Raw genomic sequence first — 23971 nt, forward strand, 5'->3', positions numbered from 1 at the left:
TTAACAGAGATGTGCCTCTCAGAGGGAGGAATCAAGACCCCCCCCCCCCACACACACACAAAACAGAAAACAAGAAAGTTTTTTCAGAAAGCAGAATAAAAGTCTAATCAAGGTATCTTTCCCATCTTTCCGATTGTTAGGGCAGAGGGACCTCACAATGCCTGCCAGGTGGGATTTTCATACTTGCCATGGAGCACTAACTACAGTAGAATCCCATTCTTTTCTTTATCTGAATGGATGCTTTAATTACAGTTATCCCATCCCTGCTCTAGCATATTATTGGGTGGACATGGGGAGCAAAGTATTTACTTTTTGATTTATATGCTGCAAGACCTTCAGGAACTACACTCAGACTTGATGAAGTGAAAAGAGAATCCTCTGAATATCATAATAATTGGATGGCACTATGAGTTCTCTCCTTTGAGGATGTAGTGAGTTTCTTCTGTATGTGGTAGGAGGAGTAAAATAGATAATTGGTTCCCAGAAAAGTGTAATGTTGTGGAGATTGACTAGCCATTCAGCAAAAACCATTTCCAATTTTCTCCTAGGTTTACAGCTTGACTATTATTTCCCACTGGCCTTTAAGTCAGAGGTGACACGTGACTGAAGTCTGGCCAGGGAAATGGGGCAGATGTGAGCAACCACTTTCAGACTTGACTTATAAAGGCTACCCATATGTGATCCTTCATGCTCTTTCTCTTTCTAAGGCTTGATGGAAAGGACCACAGAGATCTTGCAAGCTGTGTGTTGAATATGGTGAAACAACAAGATGTAAGGTGTTTGGGCACTTCTACCTCTGATCAAGATGGAGTAACATGGACTGGATTTACCCTCCTGCCTGAAACAACCGATAAACTATAAAAAAACATTTGAAACAATGGTTTTCAGGACACTGGACACGTACATCAAGCAACAAAGGACAGTGATCCATGAGAGACAGTAAAGAAAGGGAGCCCTACAACTGCCCCTGTTGCCTTGAGAGAGTTTCCAAAACACAGCTCAGGAGGAGGAACCCAGGCAGAGCTCAGTTCATCTGAATTGCGAAGATGGTGATGGTAACTCGAGTTCACAGGACAGAGTATTAGAAAGGAGAGGGCTTCACAGGGAGATATATAAGAAGGCATTCAGAAGGTAACCCCTGAGTATTCAGCAAAGTACTGATAAGCAAGTGTGTTTGAGCAAACTACCTGAGGTTGGAAAAAGTACGATCTAGAAGGAACAGTCCTCACCCCACAGGACTGGGATTAGTGTCTTTTCTCACCAGTTAGTCTGGAAAACCCTCAAAATTATGGGCCTTTGGCAAAGTTTTCAGAAGTGTCTCAGTAGTGGGGCAAAGTCAGCCATAGACTAAATGCTTCTCTGGTCCTGCCTAATAAATATTAAAAGCCAGACCTGAAAGAATAAAATTGTCTCTAACCAGCATAACTGCACCCCAGAATATGTTCAAGAATATTTATAGGAATATAAAAATATCCAGCAATTAACAAGGTAAAATCCCAAATGTCTGTCATCCAATAAAAAACTATTAGGTATGCAAAGAAATGGAAGATATATTCCACAATGAAGAGAAAAATCATTCAATTGAAAACCTAGTCAGAAAAATTGACATAATGAAATAAGACACTATAATAATAATTGTACTATATTCCATATGTTCAGAAAATTCTTAAGAATCTACTTAAAACATATTATAGAGCTTCCAGAGGTGAAAATTACATCAGCCAAAATGAAAAATACACTGGATGGTTTTAACGGTCAATTCATCATTGCAAAATAAATTATTAGTGAATTTGAAATCATAGAAACTAAACTAAATTTAATATATAGAATAAAAAAAAATTGATGGTAATGTAAAATAGAGCAACCACTTTGGAAAAGAGTTTGGCCTTTCATAAAAAAGTATACACCAAATATATTACCCAGCTGTTCATCTCCTAGGTGTTTACTCATGAGAAATGAAAACATTTGTCCATATAGTCTGAACATGGAAATATCATATCAGCTTTATCTGTAATAGCCTTGAACTGGAAACAGCCAAAATGTCCATCATGTTGTGTCTTAGTTTGCCAGGGCTGCTATAACAAACACCACAAACTGGTTGGCTTAAACAGGAGTTTCTTATCTCATAGTCCAAAATCTAGGTGTCAGCAGGACCAGGCCTTCTCAGAAATCTGTGGCTTTCTGGTGGTAGCTTCCTGGTACCCATTACTAGATCTCTGCCTCTGTCACATGGCAATAAGCCTCTTTTTGTCTTCTCCCTTGGCTTCTACTTCCATGTCCAAATTTCCCTTGGTTTTAAGGACTCCTGTAATACCTGATTAAGGCCCATCCCATTTTGGTTTACCCCCATCTTAGTAGGCTCTTCGCAGATCCCATTTACAAATGTGTTCACTCCCACAGGACCACAGATAAGGACTTGAACATATCTTTGTAGGGAACATGATTCAATCTGTAACAACTGGTGAATAGATAAAACTGGTATATCCTTACAAGGGATACTACTCAGCAATAAGAAGGGACTAACTATGAATACATGTAACAGTGTAGATGAATCTCAAAATAATTATGCTGTATGAAAGAAGCCAAACAAACAAAAGGAGTATACAATATATGATACTATATATATATTTCTAAAAAATGTAAACTAATGTATGGCAACAGAAAGCAGAACACTGGTTGTCCAGGGACAGGGTAAGGGAAAGAGAAGGGCTCAGAGGGAAGAATTACAAAATCACAATTGTGTGATATATAAGTTCATTTTCTTGAGTGTGGTGATATCTTTACAAGTATATACGTATATCAAAACTTCTCAAGTGGTATACTTCAAGTATATGCAGTTTATTGTATGTCTACTATACTTCCATAAACCTGTGAAAAAAAATTTCCCCCACAGAAAAGAAAACAGCTTGCCAATCAAAAACATCCATTTTGGACTTGGTGTGAGTTGGGAATAAACTTGTATTGTGTTTGAGCCATTTGTGTGTGTTTGTTATATCTTAACTAATATAGCTTTCTATTAGATCTAGTCCCCAGACCTCATGACTCTATGATATTTACCTGTAGAACTAAGACTATATGCTTACTTATTCATGTCCAAAGGAATAAAGTATCTTTTTTTTTTAATAGCTTCCATAGAAGAAAGAAAATTTTTATTTCCCAAAGCCCCCATTAATGTCTCCTTTTATTTCATTGGTTTAAATCAGTCCGTGTGAATGTGTCTGAATGAATTGTGGTCAGTGCCACCACAGACAATTGTGCATGTTATGCTTTGAACAGCGATACCCAGACATGGAAAAAAAAATGGGGGCTCAGAAACATGATGCCTTGCTTGTTAAACAGTGCAATCTGCTGTTGGGCTGCATTCTTTTGTTTTTTCTAAATTGCACAGAGCAATGTTTAGGCTCGGATCCTGGTGGTCAGGCAGAAAAAAATTAGTAGAAATAGGGAAGGCAACTGAAGGCTGGGTGGGGGGTATGGGAAAGCAGCAAATGACCACCACAGCAACTTTGATGTTGTGCTTGCTTGCCTGGGTATCATTCATTTACTGTATCTCATTGTATCTTTTCAGATACCCCAAATAAAAGGAACAACTCCCTTACCTGAAATCTTATACAACTTTGTTATATTATGTTATAAAACTCCTTTATGGTGTTTTCAACTTTCTACCTTTAATTATAATACACTATATGCCTGTAACAAGTCAGGAATACAACATACAGAGAGCCAAATATTGGAGGACTGTGTGGATCTAGAATCTTTGAAGGACCCACGGATTATTTTGGATAAGGCAGGAAAACTTAGTAAATTGAGAGAGAGAGGTCCAGAAATCCCTATATTTTCAGGGAAAAGTACTTAGGCAGCAATTGCTACTGTGCCACCTACCCTTTTCTCAAAGAAAGAAATGATGTGATATTTTGAGCATACAGTGTGTTATGTGCAGCAATAACCAAGAGGAAGACTATGTCTTGATGAAGGAAGTACTCAGGGAGGTTTCCTAGCCACATGCAATACTCAGAAGTGAAGTCCCAAGGGAGACCAAACAGGAGTAAAAGAATCATCTGGAAAACCAAATGAAAATTCAATTCTGCCACTGATTTTTGCAGCCTGGTTTGATTTAGGGTTTATAATGTTTGGTACTATGTAATAGCTAGTAGTTGTCATAGTACTATTTTATTAGAGGTGTGTATAACTCAAAAGGACCTAGGCCAAAACAATCAGTTCAGGTTATAAGCAAATACTCAGGGCAGATTATTTGTTTGTAGTTACCAACTTAAATGAGTTCATTGGCAATATGTTTAGTAGTATATATGAAATGAAGGAAATTTTATTATATGATACTTTAAATTTTCCAGCATTGTATTTTATAATGCACCATTAAATTAACTGGCACATTAAAATGATGTTTTGATAGTTACAAAAATATTGGTATTAAAAAATATATAAAATGATAGTGATGAAAAATATTCAAGTAATGGTATTGACATTCAAAACTGCAAAATAGAGTACAGAAAAAGTGAAGCATAGAATAAACAAATACATATTTGTAGTATTAAATTCAATACTGGCATTTAAATTTCAAAAATAACATAACCAATCATATTTAATTAATATTTTAATTTTAATTAAATAAGTTTTAGATCAATATATTTAATTTATAAATGTGCTTTGTTTTTTTTTAGTTCTAAAAGAGCTAAGGAGTTTATGCCCAGCTTTATCCTTATACATATTTCAATAACATTATAATAAAATGAGTTAAGCCAACTCTAGATATTCAAGAAAATGTTTTCAATTTAAGGGAGTTTTATCTATAGTTTACTTAGGCTTAAGAAACAATATTATATAGAACTTTCACTAATTTAACATGTGGTAAGAGGGTTTGCTCTACATTTCTGAAATTCCCGCGCCTGATGTTTTCCCATGACCAGAAGAAATGAGAACCAGGACAGAGAGGGAGGTAGAAGAGGGTGAGGTGTTGGAAACATACCACCCTGAAATACCCTCACACCTCAGAGAATTATAAACAAAAATCTCCATGAATGGAGGCACTTTAGATGTGGCATATGCCTTTTCCCCTGCTCTAGACTCAATCTCTCAAGGAACTTGTTTGATCTGATCCATCACTGTCTTGCACTCTATCTTATTTAACAATATGTATTAATTAAATACATACATGTAAAAATAGGTAAAAAATAAGGAAGTGGCAAATCAGACCATAAGCCACTCATATTTCAATTGACAAAATCTATTGAGTACGTGCTGAGAATTGTTATTACGCCACATGCTGTCGTGAATGTACAGATGAAATGGCATAATTTATCCCCATAAATAATCTACCAGGAAAGACACACATGTAAATAAATTGCAAAACAGTGAGATAAAAACAAATATATGTCTATATTTGTTTTTATCTCACTGTTTTGCAGTGAGACATATAGATATAGACATATAGATACATCTCCACAAAATCCAGAAATTATTCAGAGGTTGGAATGATTTAATTACTTTGGAGGGGTAAACAGTGGAGAGAGGAGGATCAGGTACACTTTACACACTTTATAGAGGAGATGATCACATTCAATTTTAAATGCAAATAGGATTTTCTTAAATTATAAGGGGTAGGGAGATCATTCTAGGCAGCAGGGACTGTGCATGTGCTTTAGAACCAGAGCCAAAAAAAAAAAAAAAAAAAAAATCTAACTGGACCAGGTTCTGAATTTCATCACAGAATAATTATTACCTAGAAAAGTAATATATTATGTTTACTAGGACTAAATACCATATTTGAATTTACCTGTTTACTTACCTATGTGAATGTAATTGAACTTATTTATTTAGACTCAGCTTCTTCCTAAAACCAAAAAATGAAAAATATATTACAAAATGTTCTCATACAGACTGTGGATATTCAAATTAGCATTAAGTTTTTGCACTTCATCTCATTACCTTCCTGATTGGTACTTTGATCATATTTATTCTTTTTTTTTTTTTTTTTTTTTTTTTTTTGCTTTTATAAGGGGATTTCTTAGGTTACAAATTTAGTCCTAAGGCCTTAGTGTCCAAACTAAGGCTTCAACACATATTAACACATATTTATCCTTATATCCTGCAATAAATTATGGTGATAAAATAACCTCACTGCAAGTAATGACAAAGATATGGAACTTGAAACCTTAAAACCACGCAATTAGTAAATACAGTTATGCTAAATTTCCAATGATTGAATGCTTAATTGAGTGCCCTTGCAATTACTCAGCAAAGCTTTAAATCAGCTGCATTGAAACCAAGATTGAATTCATTTTCATAGCTATCTATTTTTAAAAGAGGGCCTTACTGAAAATTAATTTCTTGTGTGGTTTGGAACTGTATGTACCCAAGAAAATCATGTTCTTAAAGCTAATCCATTCCTGTGGATGTGGACCCATTGTAAGTAGGACCTTTTGGTGAGGGTACTTAAATTAAGGTGTGACCCACCTCATTCAGAGTGGGCTTTAATCCTCTTACTGTAGTAAAAATGGGATGGAGAGAGAGAGACAGAGAGAAGCCACAGGAAGCAAGAAGATGAAAATAACAAAACCCAGAAGAAAGGGAGAGACCAGCAGACCACCATGTGCCTTGCCATGTGACAGAGGAATCCAGGATCACCAGAAGCCAGTCTTCAGGAAGAAAGCATCAATCTTGATGATGCCTCGATTTGGACATTTTCATGGTCTCAAAACTGTAAGTTTGTAAGCTAATGAATTCCCATTGTTAAAAGCCAATGCATTTCATGGTATCTGCTTTGAGCTTCTTAGCAAATGAAAACACCTGGAAGAACTGTATTGTTTTAATCCTATTGTAGTCAGTAATAGGAAGCTGAAAAATTCCACCTTTTTCCAAATTTAAGAATTTGTAAATGATTGTCAGTGAGAACTTGGCTGAGGAACTGGGGCATTGCCCACTCAGGCTTCTTTCATGAGTCAATATGTTTCTTGCTCTCTCCTTTGGGCTATCTTCCCACCCTTCTGTAATTTGTTGCATCACCAAACACTGATTGCTTCCCTACATGGGGACTCCCTCTCTTTTTTCTTAATTCCTGTTCTTACCTACCACCTACTCCTCTCTTCACTCAACACAACCACCAGTATTCACAGCCCCACTACTGCTGACTGCCTTAAAGCCCTTCAGAACTAATTCCATTGTGCCTTTACTGCTGTTCATGTCAGTTACTCTCCCACACTTCAGAACAGAAAGACATTCTCTTTCTTCTGGATTCACATCTACTTATAGCTCTGTCTCCCCTAATCTGATCCCCTCACTCACCTAGACCTCAACTTTGGAATCCTGTGACTATGTACTCAAGAACTCATATCCAGTCTGTCATCAGCAAAATCATAGCCTCTGAACAGTCTCTATGCCTTCTGGAAATTGATTTTCCCCAAAGATGTGGTTTCCCCCACAGCTCTCTCAAATGCTGCTTGCTTTCTCTCCTACAAACCCCTCATTACTTTGAGCCTGAATGTCCTCATTGCCACTTCCAGACCATTGTTCCTCTCTTCTCCTTAAAACTCCTCAGCTTTGAATCTTGTACAATCAGATGATACCAGCCGCCATCACCCCTTGTTGCAATAACCTTTGGATTCTCTTTTTCCTTGAATATTTAGATGCTGTCTATCCATCACTCTTTACACACTACTCCAGTCAAAATTCTTAATTATTTCAATAACAACAGAAATAATCCTTCCAATACCTGGCCTCTCACCTCTTTAAACTCCCTTTTTTAAACAAACAAACAAACAAAAAACTGTAGTATCTTCCTCCTTCCCACCTCAGCCACTCATTGTCATGGCCATTGTTCAATCACAGCCTCTCTGCCATAATCTCAATTTCAAGCATTCCACATTCTGAAAACCACCACATGTCATTACAGCACGTTTCTTCTAATGCCCCTACTTCTTTTATCCACAATGCATTGGACGCTTGTCCCAATCCCATGTATGTTGCTAGATCTCATTGCTATGGCTGTGCAATTCTAGGTGACGTGGGAAAGCACTTTTTCCTTTGCCATGTTGAGCCACACAAAAGTCTTATTTAGGCAGCCTTGGACCCAGTAGGCTAGACAGCCAATCAGATATTTCTGCTGTACCACTTCCATACCACCCTGGGGCAGAGAGGAGTTCTGTGTTCCTGACACTAGTTGGGGTCTGCACTAGAAATAAGGCACATGTCACTTCTGCTTTTTAAATCCTCTAAATTATATGAGGTATGAAGCCTCTCTTTGGTTATACATGCTTGAATATGATTATGCCTTTCCACTCTCCTTCTGCTAGTTCAGAAGAATAACAACAAAAGACTCCATCATCATGCGTTCTTCAAAATCTATTTTTAATAATGTGATGGTTAGGTTCATGTGTCAACTTGGACAGGTGATGGTGCCCAGTTGTCTGGCCAAGTGAGCACTGGCCTAACTGTTCCTGCAGGGGTATTTCGTGGCTGGTTAACAAACCAGAAGGCTGGTTTATTAAATCATCAGTCAATTGATTGCATCTGTGGCTGATTACATCTATGATCAACTAAGAGAGTGTTTCTGCAATGGGAGAATTCAATAAGCTGGGTTTAATCCAATCATTTGGAGACTTTTAAGGGAGAAGAGAGAACTTTCACTAATTCAGCCAGCCAGTCTCTCCTGGGGAGTTTATCAAAGACTTTCATTGGAGTTGCCAGCTCATGGTCTCCCTATGGAATCTGGACTCGTGAATCACCACAGTTGCATAAGACACTTTTATAAAATCTTATATTTACAGATATCTCCTGTTGGTTCTGTTTCCCTAGAGAACCCTAACTAACACAAATAGTATTAACTTTATATCCCAAGTCCTTAAAAGACTGGCCTATGGGAATTCAATGCCTTTTCTCTCAAACTCTTTTCTCAGCTATGACTTTCAAAGTTCTATTCTGAACCTCAAAGCTAAGAATTATCTCCTGTTCTGCTGTAGCATCCCCTCTCAAGGCAATAGCCTGGACTTCACTAACTGCTGCCTCATGGGCAGGAATATTCACAGCAATGAGCAACATATCAGAGTACTATGCTTTTTATATGAGTCCTGAAAATCTGTAATATAGTTTCCGTTCCTTAAGCAAGTTTAATGTATGAAAAACGAATTTATATTCATATGAAATATTAAGTTAGAGACAATTTTTTTTACAAAACATTTCTTTAAATAATGTATTGCCCTTGCAACATATAAGAACAGATTTAATTTGTAAAATTAAGTTTCCGTAGCATACCAGCTGCACAAACTGAAGTATTGAGTAAGGATTCATGAATTCCTAAAATCAGTGAAGGAAATTTCTTTTAATAATTGCAATAAATAAGCTTATGATATTTAATGAAAAAATGCCAGAGTCCTGTACATCAGTACTCTACCCTTTAAAAATGGTATATAATTTCATGAATTTGCACTCTTCTTAAATAGATTTGTCCTAATTTCAAAAATGTTATGAATTTTAATTAGTTTATAGGCAATCCAAACCTAAAATTCTAAACATTAACTAATTCAAGACTAACTTAACATACTAGTATTATCATACATAATTAACATGTGGTTTGTAGTTCAGAGAAAATATGACTTCAGAGGGAGACATCTGTAATGATTTCTTTCAACCTCCAGACAAATGAGATTTGTTGGCCATGCAATTACAATAGGAAACATTATCCAATCTTTCTTTATGTACTTCATGCTGCAACTGTCACTGAATAGACTCCAATGAGAGGCCTTGATTTATCATCTCATTTCAATTCCTAGTAAGAGTGTGCTAAGAAAAGGTCCTTTTGGTGTGCTTCAAAGAGCTCAGGTTTGTAGTTTTTTACAGAGTTTTGAATGCAGGCCCTTCAGTCCATTAAGTATGTGAATTTATGTAAAATACTTAACCCTTTCCAGTCTGAATTGTACCATTTTAAAAATGTTTGGGACTCTGTGTGAAAATTCAATGATGTAATTTATATGAAAGTACTTGGATGTAAAAGGAAAAAGATGCTCAATAAATGATGTTTTTATTTTCTTTTTGGAATTGAATATTTGTCTAAAAACCCTTTGTTTAGGGAAAAGGTATTGGTAACTGTTTTGGATTGCTAATGCTGCCATTCTGCAAAACACCAGAAATGGATTGGCTTTTATAAAAGGGGGTTATTTGGTTACACAGTTACAGTCTTAAGGCCATAAAGTGTCCAAGGTAACACATCAGCAATCGGGTGCCTTCACTGGAGGATGGCCAATGACGTCCGGAAAACCTCTGTTAGCTAAGAAGGCACATGGCTAGCATCTGCTCCAGAGTTCTGGTTTCAAAATATCTTTCTCCCAGGATGTTCCTCTGTAGGCTGCAGCAGTGAGCTCCTTCTGTCTGAGCTCTTATATAGGGCTCTAATAAACTAGTCAAGGCCCACGCTCAATAGGTGGGCCACACCTCCATGAAAATTATCTAATCAGAGTTATCACCTACAGTTGGGTGGGTCACATCTCCATGGAAACAACCTAATCCAGAGGTTCCAACTTAATCAACACTACTACATCTGCCCCCACAAGACTGCATCAAAGAACATGGCTTTTTCTAGGGGACATAATATATACAAACTGCCATAGTAACTATACTTTGAACACTATATCCCTAAAGTTCTCACAAAAAGATGGCATAAAGGGAGGTCATTCTACTTTTCAAATTGTTCCATTACCTGCATATTGTTCTTGGAAAAAAAAAAAAACTTCTCATTTGGATATTCTCTTATTTTTTCCAAAGTCCTTTCATGCATATTATATTATTTTCACAACTCTGCTAATGTTAATTCATGTTTACCAAATATGGAAATTCAATTTCAAAGAAATTCTTTTAATTTCACCCTGCTTCTCAGTGAAAATAATCTATTTAGGTAAAATCAGTTTAGTGATTATATCCCTAATACAAGAAATTCCTAATTTAAGAGAAGATTCATAAAATTAGGGAAGACTTAATTAATAAAAGAGTATAATTTTTAAAAATTAATAGAGCAAAGTATGCTCTAACAAATAGTTTTATTGGAAATTTCCAAAGTTGTGTCTTACAACTTTTTTTGAAATATAACATAAATACAAAAAGGTGATAGCTTACAAATTACAATTTAACAAGTAGATATAGAACAAATTTCAAAGGATGCTATGTGTTACTTTGAAACGTATTATCTTTTTTGTATACATGTTATGCTTCACAAAAAGGAAGTAACTGAAACCGTGGCACTGTAAACTAAAATATTCTTTGAAATTTGTTCTCTAACTACTTGTTGAGTTTCACTTGGAAAGATGTCACCTCTATGTATATATGTTATATTCTACAATTTTAAAATATGATAAAAAAATTAATAGAGCAAAGGACTTATGCTTTCAAATGTAGTAGGTTGATAATTACATGTAACTTTGAATAGGAAGTGAAATCTGGTAGGTTTGTACAGGTTAGTGTGAAATCCTGATACATCCCAAAGTAGTTTGGGCAGAGAATAAAAACATATTTGCAGAGCATCTCTGAGGAACTGGGAAAAAATGCAGAAATGGACTTCCCCACCTGGGTTATTACTGATACTCTCACAAACATTGAAGACTAACAATTTTGTAGGATGAGACCTCAATCTTGGGGCTTGCCCTTATAAAGCTTGTTACTGTGATGGAGGTGCTAAGCCTACTTATAAGTGTGCCTAAGTGTTTCCCTCAGAGAACCTCTTTGTGCTCAGATGTGGCCTCTCTCTCTCTAAGTTCACTCAGCAGGTGAGCTGACTGCCCTCGGCCCTACATGGGACATGACTCACAGGGGTGTAAATCTCCCTGGCAATGTGGGACATGGCTCCTGGGGATGAACCTGGACCTAGCATCATGGGATTGAGAAAATATTCTTGACCAAAAGGGGAAAGAGAAATGAAACTCAAACTCAAACTGCAACCCAGTAGCCTTGATTCTTGAAGACAGTTGTGTTAACTACGTAGCTTATATGGTGTGACTGTGTAACTGAAAATCTTGTGGCTCACACTTCCTTTATCTAGTATATGGACAGCTGAGTAGAAAAATGGGGACAAAAACTGAATGAAAAATTGGGTAGGATGACGGATGGAATGTTTGGGTGTTCTTTTTTACTTTTATTTTGTTCTTATTTTTATTCTTTTTGGAGGAAGGAAAATGTTCAAAAATTGATTTGGGTGACGGATGCACAACTGTATGATGGTACTGTGAACAGCTGATTGTACATCATGGATGATTGTATGGTATATGAATATATCTCAATAAAACTAAATTTAAAAAATGTAGTAGATTGGATCACACCTATGCTCCCACTGGAAAAAAATACTAAATTTAATGCTGGAAAGATTCAGATAAATTATGCATATCCTAATTTTAAAGGCATTAAATTGCTGTGGGAACAACAAGAACTAGATTAAAATTCCTGAGAGAGGAGTTCCCCTACCAAGTGAACTGATAATCTCAAGTCATTGTCCCCCAACCCCCACCCCAGGGCCATCTGCCAGTTCTGAGAGCAGGTCCCAGGTATAGGACCTATTATGAGGGAAAGAGAAATCATAAAGCTTTTAGCAATCATGTAGAGTTGGTAGAAAACAAATTGAAAACTCAAGGAGCCTCATATCCCCTCATGGAGCGGGGGGGGGGGGGGTGTTATGAAGCTGCACAGGAAGTTGGGAGTTACACGGAAGACTCTATAAGGGAAAGTTAAAACTTCCTTAGTCTTACATGATTAGATAAAGAAGTACCTGTGGGAGGAGGCTGGTCTCAGAACACAGTCAATCTCTCTCCCTCAAGAAATCTGCCAGATTTTGAAGTTGTGTCAACTAGGCAGCTAAAGAATAGAATTGGATCTCCCATAGTTTTTCAGTAATGAAGAGACAAAAACATGCCAACTTCTCAATCTACATCCTGAGGGGAAGTGCTCTAAGGAATAAGAACAAACTAGTGGTAGACTGAATCTTAATGCAATATATCTACAATCCAGACCAATCCCTAATTAGATTAAGGTGATAAGTCTTATCTTATAAGCCTAACAGAGGAAAGGAGAATCCTGTCTGTTAAAAGATGTAATCATCTGTAGCCCAATGACCACAATGAAAAGAAATCTAGATTTGAGAAGAAGCAAGAAAACATGAACTATCAAGGTAAACAATAGACCAAAGGTGATCCATATATTAGAGTTATCAAATAATGACTTTAAAAATAAGTATGAAGTTGAGGCAGGGCAAGATGGTGGCATAGGAAGGTGTGGAATTTAGTTAGTACTCTAGAGCAGCTAGTAAATAGTCAGGAAATGCCTGGAACAACAGTTTGGGGGACATCCATGACCACACAAACATCATACACCAGTCTGGAATTGGTAGAAGGGCAAAATCAAAGCATAGATCTGTAAATAAATCTCCCAATCTGCAGGGGCTGGCACCCCTTCCTACTAGCATGGCAGGCTGAGTTGGAACACTTCCTATGGGAAAAAGAAGTAGTCTTTACTAGGAGCAAGGGAAGGTAGTTAAACCAAGCTCCAATTGCAGTTTTAATTAACAAATTTGGACTACAATGCAAGCTATGAGCACAGATAAACCTGAAGCAAGCAAGAAAGAAACACAAAGGTCTCTCCCCACACAGAGGATGTGGGGCCAATGGAATAAAATAAAATAAAATAGGCTTTTGGAGTTGTCCAAGCTCAGAATACTAGAAAAGGGCTGCACCCCAAGAAAAGGGGCACATAGAACTGGGCACCAACCCTGACTCTTGACTAGTAAACATTGAGGACTGAGGACTAGCTCTGAAAAGGGGATTACTTTTATTTTTTCTATAAAACCATTCCAAGTAGCTCGTTAGAGAAAGCCCCAGGCATTTTCAATTGTGAGCACTGACCCAGGCAAGGGTGGAGTTAAGATAGGTCTGAGAGACAAAGTAAGGAGTTAAGTGAAGGAGATACTTCCTTGAAGGGTGTATCTTCCCCAAGAAAAGGAGGGTAGGGCCCAGCTCAAGTGGCAGCCCCCCTTCAGAGAATTCAGACCCCAGGGGCTGGGATTAAAAAAGAATTCAGAAATGGCTTAAGCTTAACTTCTACCTCAGCATCTATCTCAAACATGGTCCTGGCAGGGACAGTGTCTGTGGAGAATTAAAGGGACCACACCTCTTTATGCCAGTGGGGAGCTGCAAGCTAACAAGCACCACCTGCTGGGCAAGATAGGAAAAACACAGAGTCTAGAGGCATCACAGGAAAGTCTGACAATCTTCTGGGTCTCATCCTCAGAGAAACTTGATACTGACTACACCCTCCTCCTGAGAGCCTGTTGGGTTTGGGAAAATCTGATTGTAGTTGATCATATCTGTGTAGACTCTCCTCAACAACAAGAACAAAAAGTTTCCATATAGGCAGGGAAAGAACCAGAATAAGAGCTGAAAAATTCTAATCAGTTAAATGGAAGCTATGCTAGAGGTCTAGAATAAGTTGAACTGAACACCAAAAAAAAAAAAAAAAAAAAACAGATAGAGAACAAAATCAACCAAAAAGAAAACCCTAGGTAAAAGAGTGAGAATGACATCTAGAATAAACTAATAAATGAAAATAGAAAAATTATGAGTCACACTAGGAAAAACGAAGTTATGGCCCTGTCAGAGGAACAAACTAACACTTCAAATGAGATACAGGACTTGAAACAACTAATTAAAGATGTCCAAACAAACATGCTAAAGCAATTAAAAAATCAGATCAATGAGTTGAGGGAAGACATGGCAAAAGAGATGAAGGATATAAAGAAAAAACTGGGCGAACATAAGGAAAAATTTGAAAGTTTGAAAAAACAAATGGAAGAACCTATGGGAAAGCAATGGAAGAGATGAAAAACACAACAGAGACTTACAACGCCAGATTTGAAGAGACAGAAGAAATGATTAGTGAACTAGAGGACAGTACATCTGAAATTCTACACAAAAAAGAATGGATAGGGAAAAGAATGGAAAAAATGAGCAAGGTGTCAGGGAATTGAAAGACAACATGAAGCACATGAATATACATGTTATGGGTGTCCCAGAAGAAGAAGAGAAGGGAAAAAGGGCAGAAAGAATAATGAAGGAAATAATCACTGAAAATTTCCCATCTTTTATGAAAGACATAAAATTAAAGATCTAAGAAGCCCAGCATACCCAAAACAGTATAGACCCCAATAGACCAAATCCAAGATATTTAATAATCAGATTGTCAAATTTCAAAGACAAAGAGAGAATTCCGAAAGCAGGAAGAGAAAAGTGATCCATCACATATAAGGGAAGCGCAAAGACTATGTGTGGATATCTCAACAGAAACCATGGAGGTGAGAAGGGAGTGGCATGATATATTTAAGATACTGAAAGAAAAATTGCCAACCAAGAATTCTCCATTTGACAAAACTGTCCTTCAAAAATGAGGGAGAGTTTAAAATATTATCAGGAAAACAGTCACCAAGAGAGTTTGTGAACAAGAGACCGGCTCTATAAGAAATACCAAAAGGAGCACTACAGACAGATAGGAAATGACAAGAGAGAGAAGTCTGGAGAACAGTGTAGAAATGAAGACTATCAGTAAAGGTAAAAAGAGAGAGAGAAGAAAAATAAGATATAACATATAAATCCAAAAGAGAAAATGGTTGCTGAAAGTACTTACTTTACAGTAACAATATTAAATGTTAATGGATTAAACTCTCCAATCAAAAGACATAGACTGGTAGAATGGATTAAAAAATGAGACTCATCTATATGCTGTCTACAAGAGACTCATTTTACATCCAAGATCTGAAATAAGTTGAAAATAAAAGGTTGGAAAAATATATTTCAAGCCAACAACTAGAAAAGAGGGTGGGTAGCTGTATTAATATCAGACAAATTAGACTTCAAATGTAAAACAATTAAAAGAGACAAAGAAGGATATTATGTATTAATAAAAGGGATGGTTTACCAAGAAGACATAACCATAAATATTTACACACCAAGCCAGAGTGCCCAAAAATAAATGAGGCACAAACTGACAATACTGAAGTGAGAAGTTGATGCCTACAATAATAGTTGGAGACTTCAATACACTGCTCTCATCAGTGGATAGAACATCTAGTCAGAGGATCAATAAGGAAATAGAGATTTTGAATTGTACAATAAATGAACTAGACTTAACAGACATTTACAGAACATTACACCCCACAACAGCAGGATACACAGTTTCTCAAGTGCTTCTGCATCATCCTACAGAATAGAACACATGTTGGGTCACAAAGCAAGTCTCAATAAATTTAAAAAGATCAAAATTATACAAAACACTCTCTTGGATCATAATAGAAAGAAGTTGGAAATCATTAACAGGTGAAGGCCAGAAAATTCACAGATATATGGAGTGTAGTGATTTGGATCTATTACATACCCCCAGAATATCCATGTACTTTTCATCCAGTCTTGTGGGGAAGAACTTATTGTGAGTGGTATCTTTTTTTTTTAATTAAATTCCATTTTATTGAAGTACATTCACACACCATACAATCATCCATGGTATACAATCAACTATCCACAGTATGGTAACATAGCTAAGCGTTCATCACCACAATCTATCTCTGAACATTTTCCTTACATCAGAAAGAACCAGAACAAAAATAAAAAATAAAAGTGAAAAAAGAACATCCAAATCATCCCCCATCCCACCCCATTTGTCCTTTAGTTTTTATCCCCATTTTTTTACTCATCCATACACTAGATAAAGGGGATGTGATCCACAAGGTCTTCAAAATCACACTGTCACCCCTTGTAATCTACATTATTATATAATTGTCTTCAGGAGTCCAGGCTGCTGGGTTGGGGTTTGGTAGTTTCAGGTATTTACTTCTAGCTATTCCAATACATTAAAACCTAAGAGGTGCTATCTATATAGTGCATAAGAATGTCCACCAGAGTGACCTCTCGACTCCATTTGAAATCTCTCAGCCACTGAAACTATTTCATCTCATTTTGCATCCCCCTTTTGTTCAAGAAGATACTTTCAGTCTGTGAATGGTATCTTTTGACTGGGTTGTTTCCATGGAGATGTGACCCACCCAATTGTAGGTGGGATATTTTGATTGAATTATTTTCATGGAGATGTAACCCCACCCATTCAGGGTGCTGTTCTCTATGAGAGGATAAAAGGCAGAGGCATTTTGAAGAGGGCTCAGAACCAACACAGATCCAGAAACTTGGAGATGCAGGCAGAAAGATGTTTGGAGATGCTAAGCTAAGAGAGGAAGCCCAGAGCTTGTCCTGGAGAAGCTAAGTGAGAACCCACAGATGCTTAAAGAAAATGTCACTGGAATCAGGGGCTGAAAGCAATGCAATCTGGGAGCAAAGGACCAGCAAATGCCGCCCATGTGCTTTCCCAGCTGACACGGTGTGGGTGCCATTGGCCTTTTTTTGGTGAAGGTAACTATGCTGGTTTGGATATATTATGCCCCCCAAAATTCTATGTTCTTTGATGCAAACTTGTGGGGACAGATGTATTAGTATTGATTAGGTTGGAGCCTTTTAGTTGAGTGTTCCCATGGAGATGTGACTGACCCAACCGTGAGTGACACCTTTGATTAGGGTGTAACCTCTTAATTGAATGTTTCTATGGAAATGTGCCTGCCCATTCAGTGTGGGTCTTTCATATAATCACTGGAGTCCTATATAAGAACTCAGACAGAAGCTGAGTGCTGCAGCTTAAAGAGACATTTAGAAGATGGCCAGTGAAAGCTGACACTGATATTTAGGAGAATGCCATTTTGAAACACAACCTAGGAGCAAGCAGATACCAGCCACATGCCTTCCCAGCTAACAGAGGTTTTCCAGATGCCATCAGTGTTCATCAGTGAAGTTACCCTACTGTTAATGCCTTTGTTTGGACATTTGCATGGCCATAAGACTGTAACTTTGTAACCAAATAAACCCCCTTTATAAAAGCCAATCCATTTCTGGTATTTTGCTTAACCAGCATCATTAGCAAACCAGAACAGTATCCTCTTATTTGACACTTTCATGGCCTTAGAACTGTAAATTTGTAACCTAATAAATTCCCTTTGTAAAAGCTAATCCATTTATGGTATATTGTATTTCAGCACCTTTAGCTAACAGAAACGTGGAAGTTAAACAACACACTCTAAAACAAACAGTGGGTCAAGGAAGAAATTACATAAGAAATCAGTAAATGTCTTGAAGCAAATGACAAGGAAAACACAACATATCAAAACTTATGAGATGCAACAAAGGCAGTGCTGAGAGGGAAATTTGTTACCCTAAATGCCTATATTAACAAAGAAGAAAGAGCAAAATTTGAGGAATTAACTGCTCACCTGGAGGAACTAGAGAAAGAACAGCAAACTAAGCCCAAAGCAAACAGAAGGAAAGAAATAAAGAATCAACAAAACCAGAAGTTGGTTTTTTAGAAAATCAACAAAATTGATGGACCTTTAGCTAGGCTGACAAGAAAAAGAGGGGAGGGGGTGCAAATATATAAAATCAGAAATTGATAAGGGGACATAACTACTCACCCCACAGAAATAAAGGAGATAATGAGAGAATACTATGAGCAACTATATGTTAGTAAAACAGATAATGCAGATGAAATGGAAAACTTCCTAGAAAAGCATGAACAATCAACATTGACTTGAGAAGAAATAGATGACCTCAACAAACCAATCACAAGTAAAGAGATTGAATCAGTCATCAAAAAGCTCCCAAAAAAGAAAATTCCAGGACCAGAGGTTCATATGGTACAAGCATTCAAGAAAGAATTAGTACCAATCCTGCTTAAACTCTTCAAAAAAACTGAAGAGAAGGGAAAGCTACCTAACTTATTCTGTGAAGCTAATATCACCCTAATATCAAAGCCAGACAAGATACTACAAGAAAAGAAAATTACAGACCAATCTCTTTAATGAATATAGATGCAAAAATCCTCTACAAAATATTCACAAATCTAGTCCAGCAGCACATCAAAGGAATTATACACCATGAATAAGTGGGATTGACTCCATGTATGCAAAGCTGGTTCAATAGAAGAAAAGCAACTAATTTAATATACCACATCAATAAATTAAAGGGGGAAAACCACATGATCAAAATTCAAAAACCACATGACAAAATTCAACATCTTTTCTTGTTGAAAACACTTAAAAGGATAGGAATAGAAGGGAATTTATTCAACATGGAATGGGTGCAATGGCTGAGATAGCAACATAAAAGCTGTAAGTAAAAACTGCACGACCATGGCAAGATCCCCCACCCCCCACAGCAGGCTGAGCTGCAAGACTTCACTGTGGGAGAAAGCAGCATTCCTGGAGCAAGTGAACATAGCTCAACCTAGCTCCAACTGGGGTTTTAATTAACAAATGTGAACTGCTGAATACAAGCTACATAGACAAATCCCTAACAAGCAACAAAGTACCCTGAGGTCATTCCCAGTGGAGAGAAGGTGGGGCTGATGGAAAAAAAATTAAATTCATTTTGGACATGGACAGAGGTGAAGGTAGCATGCTATTGTGAGAATACTTAACAGTGCTGAATGGTGTGTGAATGTGGTGGAAAGAGGAAGCTTAAAGTTACATATGCCACCAGAGGGAAAGTTGGAGGTTAAAATATGGGAATATATAAAACAGTGAATCTTGTGGTGGACAATGTACAAATATTAGAAATCTCTTTCATGAACTAGAACAAACGTACATCACTATAACTAGAAGTTAATAATAGAGGGGTATATAGGGAAAACATATACCTATTGGAAACTATGTACTACAGTTAGTAGTATTTTAATATTCTTTCATCAACAGTAACATATGTACTATACCACCACTATGAGTCAATAATGAAGGGGGGTGGTTAGGGATATGGGAGGATTTGAATTTTCTTTTTTATTTTTATTTCTTTTCTGGAGTAATGAAAATGTTCTAAAAATTGAAAAAATAATTGTGGTGATGAATGCACAAATATATAAGGGTACTGTGAACAACTGAATGTACACTTTGGATGATTGTATGGTATGTGAACAATCTCAAATAAATTAAATTAAAAAGAAAAAGAAATGAAAGGCATCCAAATCATAAAGGAAGAGATAAACTTCCACTGTTTGCAGATGACATGATACTATATGTAGAAAATCCTGAAAAATCTACAGCAAAGCTTCTAGAGCTAATAAATAAGCACAGCAAAGAGGCAGGGTACAAGATCAACATGCAGAAGTCAGTAGTGTTTTTATTCACTAGTAATGAGCAATCTGAGGAGGAAATCAAGAAAAAAATTCCATTTACAAAAGCAACCAAAAGAATCAAATATTTAGGAATAAATTTAACCCAGGCCACAAAAGACATATACAGAAAACTACAAAAACATTGCTAAAAGAAATCAAAGAATATCTAAATAAATGAAAGGACATACCGTGTTCATGGAAGGAAGAATAAATATAGCTAAGATGTCAATTCCACCCAAGTTGATATATAGATTCAATGCAATATCAAGTAAAATACCAACTTAATTTGCAGAAATAGAAAAAACAATAATCAAATTTATCTGGAAGAGCAGGGTTTCCTGAATAGCTAAAAATATCTTGAGACAGAGGAGTGAAGGTGGAGGGGAGGCTTACACTACCTGACTTTAAGTATATTATGAAGCTACAGTCATCAAACAAGCATGGTATGGGCATAAAGATAGATGTACTGGGCAAGGAAATGAACTGAGTGTTCAGAAATAGATTCTCTCATCTATGGACAGTTGATCTTTGATAAGGCAGTCACATCAACTTGACTGGGACAGAGCAGCCTCTTCAATAAATTGTGCTTGGAGAACAGGAAATCCAGATCCAAAAGAATGAAAGACAACCCCTATCTCACATCTTAAAAAAGTTAACTCAAAATGGAGAAAATACCTAAACATTAGGGCTAAGAACATAAAATTTTATGAAGAAAATGTAGGGAAATATCTTAAAGCTCTGGTGATAGGAGGTGGTTTCCTACATCTTATACCCAAAGCTCAAGCAATGAGAAAGGAAATAGATAAATGGGAACTCCTCATACTGAACACTTTTGAGCATCAAAGAATTTTGTTAGAAAAGTAAAAAGACAGCCTATGCAATAGGAGACAATATTTGAAACCACATATCAGAAAAGGGTTTAATATCTAGAATATATAAAGAGATCCTACAACTTAACAACAAAAAGACAAACAATATAATCTAAAAATGGGCACAAGATATGGACAGACTCTTTTCCAAAGAGGAAATACAAATGGCTCAAAAGCATGTGAAAAGATGCTCAACTTCACAGGCTATTAAGGAAATGCAAATCAAAACCACAATGAAATATCACCTCACACCCATTATAATGGCCACTAAAAACAACAACAACAACAAAAACAAGAAAACAAAATGAAAAACAGAAAACTACAAGTACTGGATAGGATGTGGAGAAAGAGGCATACTTATTCACTTTTGTTGAGAATGTAGAATGGTATAACCACTCTGGAAGGCAGTGTGGTCATTTCTCAGGAAGCTAAGTATAGAATTGCCATATGGTCCAGCAATCCCATTTCTAAGTACATATTACATGAACTGAAGGCAGGTACACAAAAGGATATTTGCATGCTGATATTTATAGTGGCACTATTCATGATCACCAAGAGATATAAACAGCCCAACTGTCCATCAATGGATGAGTGCATAAACAAACTGTGGTATATAAATACGATGGATTATTATGCAGCTCTAAGACAAATTAAAGTCATGACACATGCAGCAATGTGGATGAATCTTGAGGACACTATGTTGAGTGAAATTAGCCAGAAACAAAAGGACAACTACTGTATGGTCTCCCTAATATGAACTAACATTAATGATGAAGTTTGAGAGTTAAAGTTGAGAACACAGGTTATCATGAGATAGAAAGAAGGTAGAGATTGGGCATTTGATTTTAAAGAGTACAGAATGTTCAACAGGATTGATTGTAAGGATCCACAAATGGACAGCACAATACTATCTGAATGTAGCACAATATTGTAAGTACACTGCAAAAAGCTGAGTGTGAGTATGCTTGAAAGAGGAAGGCTAGGGTTAGGTATGACACCAGAAGTAAAGATAGAAGATAAACATGGGATTGTATAACTTAGCAAAACCTAGAGTGGACAATGATGGTGATTAAATGTACAACTACAAGAATGCTCTTACATGAAGGAGAACAAATGAACATCAACGCTGCAAGGTGCTGAAAATGGGATGGTGTATTAGTTAGGGTTCTCTAGGGAAATAGAACCAACAGGAGATATCTGTAAATATAAAATTCTATAAAAGTATCTCACGCAACTGTGGGGATGCATGAGTCCAAATTCCATAGGGTAAGATGCACAAGTCCAAATTCCATAGGGCAGGCAACAAACTGGCAACTCCAATGAAGGTGTCTGATGAACTCCTCAGGAGATGCTGGCTAGCCAAAGAAGTGAAGGTTCCCTTTCTTTCTCCCTTAAAAGTCTTCAACTGATTGGAATAAATCCAGTTGATTGAATTCTCTCATTGTAGAAGACATACCCTTTGCTGATGTAATCAGTCATAGTTGCAGTCAATTGACTGATGATTTAATAAACCAGCCTTCTGGTTTAGTAACTAGCCACAAATGTCCTTGAAGTAATGGTTAGACCAGTGCTTGCTTGACCAGACACCTGGACACTATCACCTGGCCAAGGTGAAACAAACCTAACCATTATTGTCCACCTCTTGTCAACCGGCAGTTATACACAACACCCTAAGCCATACTTAACCTCTAAATACAGCATAACAGACATATATTTTGCCTAACAGTATTCAGCTGTCTCAAGTACAACAGGAAATACAGTAAATCTCTCCAAAATAGGGTACAAGTCCTTGGGTAACATTGATTCTTAACCTTGTTTTCTTATAGCTTAAATACTGTGAAATGAACAATACAGCTTATGTCATATGATAAGGGGATAAGATAGAGAAGAAAACAAAGATATTTGCCTTATGGGCAAATACAAACAGACTCATAACAAAATAAGGAGGAAATATTCATGCCATCATAGTCCTCATTTCTGTAACTGGTCACGTGGTCATAGTTCATATTTGTAACTACCTTCTTCCACTACCCATTCCATGTTCCCGTCACTCTAAGCAAGCACTTCAACTGGTTGTGTCTCTTTGCCTGGTGGGGTGATCCAAACCTTCATTCCTGAAGTTTATGGGCCATTGGTAGTCCTGCATGGATTGGGTTGTTGCATTTTTCCATTGACTTTAATCACAGGGCATGGTAGTACTAAGAGATGCCCTAGGGGATCTTCTATATTACAGGAAAACTCTTCTTTACCTCCATTGTGTAGTTGCAGTGCTGTTTCCCCTTGTTAGTCAGGATCAATCACCCCAGCCAGTACAGTAATCCACTTTGTTACCTGTCGATTCAGAGGCATGAGAAGCCCAAAGTGGTCAGGTGGCAGTCTTAACTTCTAGCTCAATGGAATTATTCTTGTGTCTCCTGGTAGAAGCACTTCTTTTGGAACTAGACTTGTAGAACAGCAGAGCTTAAGGTTGCAGGGACAGAAAGCAAAAATGTTCCAGTAGATCGCTAAGAGTGTTAGCGAGACTCCTGTTTCCACCCCTTGGTTCCTGGACCCATGTATCCTGGCTATGGGAGAAAGAGCACCATAGATTGGAGGCTGATTCAGAGCACACACAGCCTCCTGGAGAACACTGCCCAGTTCTGCAAGGTTTTGCCACATAGTTGGCACTGTAATTGAATCTTCAAAAGGCCATTTCTAAGACAAAGAAATAAAAGGCATCCAAATTGGAAAGGAAGAAATAAAACTGTTATTATTTGCAGATGATATGATCTCATATCTGGAAAACCCTGAGGAATTGATGATACAGCTACTAGAGCTAATAAACAAATTTAGCAAAGTAGCATGATACAAGATTAATGCACATAAGTCAG

At 37.0% G+C, this 23971-nt stretch overlaps 1 protein-coding gene across 2 annotated transcripts in view; it reads right to left on the reverse strand.

Moving 5' to 3' along the window:
* The window catches only part of RAB38 (RAB38, member RAS oncogene family), a 183744-nt gene that overhangs the window by 83516 nt on the left and 76257 nt on the right, over window positions 1-23971 (reverse strand). For both annotated transcript variants that reach the window (XM_037841007.1, XM_037841006.1), the window contains one exon: window positions 5804-5848. The gene's annotated coding sequence lies outside the window, so the exon portion shown is untranslated. The remainder of the gene's footprint in view (window positions 1-5803; window positions 5849-23971) is intronic.

This window comes from Choloepus didactylus, chromosome 6, assembly GCF_015220235.1.
Source record: "Choloepus didactylus isolate mChoDid1 chromosome 6, mChoDid1.pri, whole genome shotgun sequence".
NCBI lineage: Eukaryota > Metazoa > Chordata > Mammalia > Pilosa > Megalonychidae > Choloepus > Choloepus didactylus.